Raw genomic sequence first — 8,125 nt, 5'->3', positions numbered from 1 at the left:
TCTCTCTCTCTCTCTCTCTCTCTCTCTCTCTCTCTCTCTCTCGTGTGTGTGTGTGTGTGTGTGTGTGTGTGTTTCAAAATTCCTTTTGAGAAGAAAGGTAAACTTTACAGGGAAATACATATGTCTGCCCAAACATTCAGACCCAAATCTGCAAGTCCTCCCAGTGCGGGCTCTGAACCCAGCCAGGGATGCTAGAATAAGGCCCTGTGCTTTACCATTTACATGGTGTCGTTCGTGTACATAATCTTACTTGATCCGTACATCCTTCCTACGGCCAGGTCAAGGTAGCTATTACAATGACAGAGGAAGCCAGGCATGCAAAGCAATCAGAAGTGACTTTGCCCCCATCACACAGCTGGTTGCAGAACCTAAACTAGATTACAGGTTTATCTTTTCATTTCATACTTTCCCCACCCCTCACGAGGGATTTGATTCTAATTCATGTAAATAAAATATTTACAAAATAGCCCAGCTAAAGCCATATTTTGAGGGAATGTCATACTTCTCTTTCCCTAATGCAAAGACAATGAAGTGGTCGGAGTTCAGCATCATTAGGCAATTCCTTGTGGAGGTTGACCATGTGCATGAGGACTGCTCTCCAGGCCTCTGCCAGCTTGGCAAACTAGAGCAGGCACGCAAACTGCAGGCCCACCACATGGCAAGCCGGCATCCTCTCCCCGGCCAGCAGGCCATTCTGCTAATGCACTTTCGTATTTTGTAATTAAATAAAGAAGTCATGTAATGCACGCTTATATCTTCGCTTGATGGAATTCTAGTCTCTTGAGCTACCCAAGGTATGTCATAAATAAGTTTTCAGACATGTTCAAATGCTTGTAGATTTGGGGCCAGGGAGTTTATTTCCCTTTCGGGAAGGTCCAGGAAATTTGAAGACAGGCAGTTAATAGTTGTGATTTTTAAAGAAGGCGGACCGTGTGCCACGCTGTGGCCTCCCTCGACTTCTGCTGTGACAGTTCCTGATGCAGACTACCAATATCACTACATCATTATGACTGATGATCATTTGTGGAGTCAACAAAAAGCGGCGTCCCAGGACACACTACTTCCAGAAGATCTTCGGTCTCTGGAGCCAGTTGCCACATTGCAGACATGACAACAATGAATTGATGGTAACATCTGCTTAATCTGGCATTTGTCCACATGTCACAACTGTAATGTTGGTAATTGAGACTTTTTTTTTATTAGCTCGCATCTAGTTTTTTGCATTTCCCATTCTCAAAACTGAGTTTAATTTAATCAATGTTGACTGAAAAGCTGTCAATTTTAATAATGTTACATCTTTTTATCTTTGATGTTGAAGAAAAATACAGACCAAATGTCCTCATCTTAAAATAGTTGGATTCCCGGACCTCACATTACTAGACCTAGATAGTGTCTGCGCAGAATTAAAAAAATAAGAACTGGCACTCAGTGAGATTTATCAAAGCATCCAGAAGATGCTTAATAAGCATTATAACCGATATTCCTAACATACCTTTTATGCTAATGGACAAAGTCCATAAAGTACCATAATTATGTGTTTATCCGGAGTGACTTCAGTGATCATTCCACTTATGTAAAGGCTAATTAATTGATATTCCATTGAAAGTTGAAAACAATGTTTCATCCTGGAAAGCAATGTAAGCATGTGCTCTAACCTTGTCACTAGTGTACAGAGTGAAAATTATGGGTCTACGAAAGGCAACATGCTCTACCTACACTGGGAGAACAATCATTGAGCTGTTTGCTTGAAAACAAAAACAAGGAAATTTCTTTAAGTTAGGTGACCCAGGGTCAAAGACAAACAGAGATAGTCCACCTCTAGTACTCATAGCCAACAGACTTCCAAACGGATTCCATCTGACTTTGAGACCCTTGCAGAGAGAATTTATACCTCTGTTTGATGCTATCAAGACTCAGTTGGTACGTAACCACTCATTGAAACACAATGTGAAATAAGGCTCGTTTCATTCACAAGAGATGTGAGATTACCTTCTCTTCTTTATGACTATGTACACCACTCAGGTGAGAACGAGGTGTTATCCAAGTGCCTGAACATCACAGATCCTAGTATTCAAGCACCTCCCATTCGGTGATGAACAAAAATAATTTGACTGCATGTAAAGAGGTCCACTCTCAGGCTACGCAGCTCTCCACGGGCCAGGAGGAACTCCCAAGTGGATGGCCAATAGTGCCCTCTAGTGGTTAAGAGCCTAGCTGGGGCCTGCTTGTCCTCCCTTTAGGTCCACCCTGAAGCCTTAACCAGTGATAACTAATTCAGAGCAGCACTATAGAGGTTGGCCGTATTAATACCTCTAGAAGACCCCTTCCTGGAGGTTGTTTATGACAGATATTAGCTTGAGTAGTTTATGACAGATATTAGCTTGCTGGGAATGCTGTTTGTTTGGTTCCTCTTTTGACAAGGTGATATCCTCCTAATACTGGAGCGGAAACCTAAATAAAGCATGTGGTACATGATTCGAGGGAAGTAAAAGAGTTATATATTGGCAATCACATGTTTTAATATGCCCTTTGCCAGTAATTTTCCTATTTTGTTCAAAAGACTTTAATCAGACTGAACGGATGTGGTTAAAAAGAGCTTTTGAGGTGTGTGGTGGAGGTACTTAAAAAAAAACAAAAAACGACTGGAGTTATTAAAAATCTATCATATATTTTTAACACAGGCTTTACTCGCCTAGCTCCCAAATTGACTTTGTCATTAAAAGCAGCTCAGTTCTTCCTTTCTTTCTCTCTGCCACAGTGCCAGGGGAGAAGGCCTTCGGCGTTTCACAACACTCTCACTCCTAACTAGCGACTAGGATGCCGCGGGGGCCATTGTTCTCCTGCACCCCCCCAGTGAAGAGTCACAAGATGTTTCAGGAACGAGGACCAGGGCTGAACGGAAAGGACTGCCAACCATCCAGCAAAATACTAAAGTCACTGCCATCGAGATGACGCCGAAGGACTCTTTAGCAGGGCTAGCAAGTCCCATCTGTTTCCCACAGAGCAGCTGGCTAGTGGCCTCGACCTGCCGGCTTTGCAGTTGGCAGCCCAACACATAACCCACTGCGCTACCAAGGCTCCTTCAACAGCATAAGCCCTGTGACATATAGCAATAAGAGCTCCTGGCCATCCAGTCACTTGCCTCTCTTGCTGAACAACCAGGCATTGACCTCCCTTCCTCACTGGGCCCCAAAGGATGCAAACCTATGTGAAATGACACTGCAGTAATTGGTACGAGCAGTTCCCATTGGCTTGTTGGGAGGAAGGGCTGCATGCATGCTTTTCAATTTAGTTTTCGCTTTCTGAACAGTTAGGGATGAAACTAGGCTATTCCCTATTCAAAAATTAAAGGGTGAAAGAGAGGGCAAAAGCATAGTATTATCATTAATAAAACTAAGAGTGCTTGCACACATACAGGGTACAATACTATTAACAACACTGGCAAGAATTTGGCAGGGAGACATGTCCCTGGCAACTAGCTTGTGCCCTCCAGCTGCACTAGGCATAACTCAGGAGAATCTAATTTGCATTACTCAGCATTAGACCTGGAAAGACCTGGCTCATCCATCAATGGTCCAGACACCAGCAGCATTTGAGGTATAATTTGAAGTTGATGAACATTTGCTGTCTAGGACTATCAGGCTATTTTCTCTGTATACAGAAGAGGCTGCACCTGTCTACTCTGGCCAGGGCCAATGGTGGGGGGTGGGGGCAGCGGGGAGAAACTCTAGTCTTATTTACTCTCTAGACTTCTAGAACAGTAACTTGGATTATTCTTTGACCTCCACAGTGAGAGGCCTTCTGGCCATCCTGGCCTGCTGATGGGGCCTCCTGTTTATGGAAGACTTTCTATTTGCATTTGAATCCTCTTCGCTTTCTCATGGCTTCCTGACTCCTCTAAGCCTTTCTATCACAAACAATCTTCCATAAAAGCATGTGTTCCATTATTTTCAAGATCCAATATCTGGTGAGATGTAATGGAGAGGAATTCAGCAGATTAAATACGCTCAGTGATTTCTTACGTAACTTCTACAGATCGTCTCATCCTTCAACCCAGGTAAGAGACCCACAGTTCCAGACAACCCTTAAAGGAGCCAAACCAACATGGACATTTTAGAGGCAACCTCATGGAGTAGACTATTGTTCAGCATATAAATAGGTTGGGCCTCTCATATCATGTCTCGTTTTACCCCCACTCAAGCACATTGCAGAAAGCTGTGACCAACTTAAAATGACCTGCTCAGTTTTTGGTTTCAATGTAAACAAAACAAAACAAAAAAACATCACTGCCATTGAGTTGATGCCAACTCATAACGGCCAACAGGACAGGGTAGAACTGCCCCTGTGGGTTTCCGAGACTGGAAGTTTTTCAGGGAGTAGAAAGTGCCTTTTCCCACGGAGCGCTGGTAGTTTCAAACTGCTGATCTTGTGGATCACAGTCCCAACATTTAACCACCCTGCCCCAGGGCTCCTTGGTTTCTATGTAAGCTGTATGAAAATCAAAACCCAAATGCAGCATCACCAGACGGCCGGAAGCTTCACATTTTTACAGTTCAGACAGTACCACTTGAAGAGGGTGTGGGAAATTGGGATCTCACCCACACTGGCATGTGACTCAGAATTACCAGTTTATTTGGCAGTATCTACTGAAGCAGAACATTGCATACCTCGCAATTGTACGCTTAGATACTTAAAAGTATACTCACTGTGCACCCAAAAGATGCACTAGAATATTTAAGAGCATAAGTTACAATATTCAAAACCAGAAATAGCTTAAATACCCATCAACATAGAAGAAACAAAGTGTGAATCATTCACAGAGCAGAATTCTGTACAATAATTAGAGTGGGTGAACAAAAACAACACATGATCATTTGGATGCAGAAGACAGAATGCAAGATTCAACAGGATACTCGATGAGACCACATCAGAGTAGCAAACCAGCCAAGACTAAATGATGCTGTGCAAAAACAGGACAGTGGCGCCCTGGATCTGGGAGAATGCAGCCAGAGGGACATCTGTGGGGTCGATGCGGACTCTGTTTCTTGATCTGAATTCGGGTGACATGAGTCTCTTCCTCTTATGAAAACTGACCAACGTTGGATAATAAGTACCTCACACTCTGTAGACTACAATTCCATTAAAATGCTTTGAAAATGTAAGCCATGTATTTTGAATCCTCAATAAAGATTAAGGCTATGACCCCAAAATGAAGAGTTTCATTTCATTTCAATATGCACCTGCCACTCGTGGACTTTTCTAGAGTCATCGTGACATTTTAGAACAACCAGTAGGCTGCTCAGCAGGATTTGCAGAAAGAATCCTAATTTTCAATATTTTTTCTCCGTCACAGGCCAGTTGGGGGCTCAGAAAAGACAGTCATTATTAAAACTAATAGTCACTGTCATCAAGCTGGTTCCAACGCATGGCGACCCGGTGGGACAAGGTAGAGTTCATTGCCCCTGTGGGTTTCCAGGACTGTAACTTTTTATGAGAATAGAAAGCCCCATCTTTCCTCTGAGGAGCAGCTGGTGGTTTCAAACCACTGACCCTGTGGTTAGCAGCCCAGCTGGTAAGCACTGCGCTACCAGGGCTCCTCTGAGACTATCAGGTGATCGTCTAGCAAGTTAAACTCTTTCTGGCATATTTTTAAGTCAATGCCCACATGGAATGTAGACTTTGTTTTCACAAAACAGAATTATTCCCATGCTTCTTTCTCTTGTGCTATAGTCAGTTATGCCACGATTTAGTCAAAGGAAGCATGTAAAAAGACTAAGAAATGTCTTAAAAAGAAATGAAAAGTGTTTCTGGATCAATGCTACCAGCAATCAAAGTGGTGACATCAAGTACCCTGCCAAAGCAAGTAAGAGCTAATCATGTCTGGTGATCCGTGAGTTGTCAACGGGAGTTAAGGAGGTGATGAATAAAAGTGACAGATGAAGACCAAAGCCAGTAGATCAGTGTGGGAAAGAGAAGCCTTGATTTTATCCTCACACCTGGTCAGGTTGAACCCCTTCCAGTCAAATTAACCCATTACCTTATCATTTCACCCTTTTAACCATCTTTCTTTGTGCTATTCCGTCCAGACATAAATACCATGACAGCTCAAAAGCACAACCTCTTTGGAACTTACTGGCTTCTGAAAGCATTACCTGAGCAAAATGCTGGTGCTTCTACATGAAAAAGTTGGAGAAAGACCCATGTTCTTTGTATTTTTGTACTCCCTCTGCATTCAGAAGAGCAGACTATGTAGTCATTTGCTCAAGTCCCTCCTTGAATTGCTAACGGAGAGGTTCTCATCCTTCCAGAACACCTCAAAAGAAAGGTCTGGCAGTCTTCCCCCAAATCGGCCTTTGAACCCCCAATGGAGTCCAGCTCTGGCATACAGGGTCCCCACAAGTCAGTGTCAACACCATGGCACTGGTAGACGTTTGTTAGAGTAGGCTTCTCAAAGTTAGTCCAGCATGTGAACCCATCACTTCCCACCCCGGAGGGCCCAAGATTCTGCGTCCTTGCTGCTGCTAGCCAGGCACTGTACTTTGAGCAGCAAGATGCCAGCTCGCTGGACGGAACTACTCCCATCCAGGGTATGCGCGCCCAGTGAGTTGATGCTGACTCAGTAAGCCTGTACAGTAGAACCCCGGGGCTCGACCGCACCAGTGCTCAACATCAGCGGATTTCGACTCGAAATGTGGAGAAAATTTTGCATCGAAGCTTGAACAAACCATCGGAATCCGATCAGACGCACGTGACACCCCCCACCCCCCACCCCCGCAGTCTCCAAAGGCTTTATTTTGTTGGTCAGTGCGCTTTGGAAGGAGACAGGACGTCAACCCTGCTGCTTCCAAGCCCGGAAGAAGAGCGGTACACAGGACTGGCAGTGCCAACGGGCCCAGGGGGGCGGGACTGTTTTGTGCGCCTTTCCTCGCAGATCCAGTCTCAGCACAAGGCTGGTAGTCCACCAGTTACTCCGCTTAATTCTTTCTCGGCGCTCTGGACCGAATCACTGCCCTGAATGATGCTCCTGCCAACGTGAACACAGAAGTCCCCTCGGAGGTGGCTGGCTTAGGACCCGCTGGTTGGTCGCCCCCAGCATCACCCGGCCCGTCTTCACCACGCTCAGCCGCTCCCAGACCTTGGGCACAATGGCTCCCGAGTTCATGTCCTTGCCCCGCCCTGGGAAGAACGGGCGGTCTTTCAGGTGTTCCCGGGAGGCCTTGACGAACTTCATGGCCACCGGGAGGAATCCCTTCGGCTCAAAGCGCTTGATGAGGTCGCCCACCAGGCTGCCCGCTGTCTGTCTGTCTGTCTGGCGGGGAAGGTGCGCTCATTGTTGGTCACAGGACGCACGGGATTTTTGTAAACAAACGCAGTTCCCATTTAGGTCCCTCTTGTTAGTTGGTGTCCCTTTTGCGGCTGTGCTCCAAGTGTTTTGCTATGATTTCTTAGTTTTTGTGGCTTTTTGTACTGTTTTTAGATCGAAAACATGGGTCTTAAGAAAAAGGTATTTTTTAAAAGAATCATCACGATAAGGAACTGGTTAACCATGTTATCGATATTGTTGATGATAATTTAGTCAACCATTTTAGAAAACAGTTAAGGAAATGCCAACAGCAGACTACATTAGATAGATTTAAAAAAAATTTTTTTTAATTTTTTAGAGAAAACCAGCCAGGTCCTAATGAAAAACGGCAAAGAAGGGAAAAAAGAAAAAAAAAAAAAACTCCTGAGAAGCAGCTACCAGTTGATTTTCTGGAAGGGGATTCCCCTCCCAAACACTGACTCTCTCTCCTTCCCTCCTCTCCACATCCGTGTCCACAGATCCAGATCCTCATCCGTCTCAAGGTATGAGCCATACTGTAGTTGTTAACAACTTTTTAAATGTGCTGTTTCTTATTTAAATTACATTATTTAACACTGAACTTATTTACTTTATAATTTCTGTGTAATGTTTTGTATAAAAAGGCAAGGTTAGGGTAAAACTTGGTGGTTGAGAACAGATGAATCTGTTTTCAGTTATTTCTTTTTTTTTTCTTTTTCTTTTTTAACATTTTATTAGGGGCTCATACAACTGTTATCCCAATCCATACACACATCAATTGTGTAAAGCGCATTTGTACATCAT

General features: G+C 44.1%; 2 pseudogenes; one reads left to right on the top strand and one right to left on the bottom strand.

The window, feature by feature from the left end:
* The window catches only part of LOC101648054, an 18,114-nt pseudogene extending 10,883 nt beyond the window's left edge, over window positions 1-7,231 (bottom strand).
* A 255-nt stretch (window positions 7,232-7,486) lies between these two features.
* The window catches only part of LOC105978967, a 25,759-nt pseudogene continuing 25,120 nt past the window's right edge, over window positions 7,487-8,125 (top strand).

The sequence above is a fragment of the Echinops telfairi genome, unplaced genomic scaffold (genome assembly GCF_000313985.2).
Source record: "Echinops telfairi isolate 266 unplaced genomic scaffold, ASM31398v2 ScPeMD7_25;HRSCAF=90, whole genome shotgun sequence".
Lineage (NCBI taxonomy): Eukaryota > Metazoa > Chordata > Mammalia > Afrosoricida > Tenrecidae > Echinops > Echinops telfairi.
This window is presented reverse-complemented; position numbering and strand designations above follow the sequence as displayed.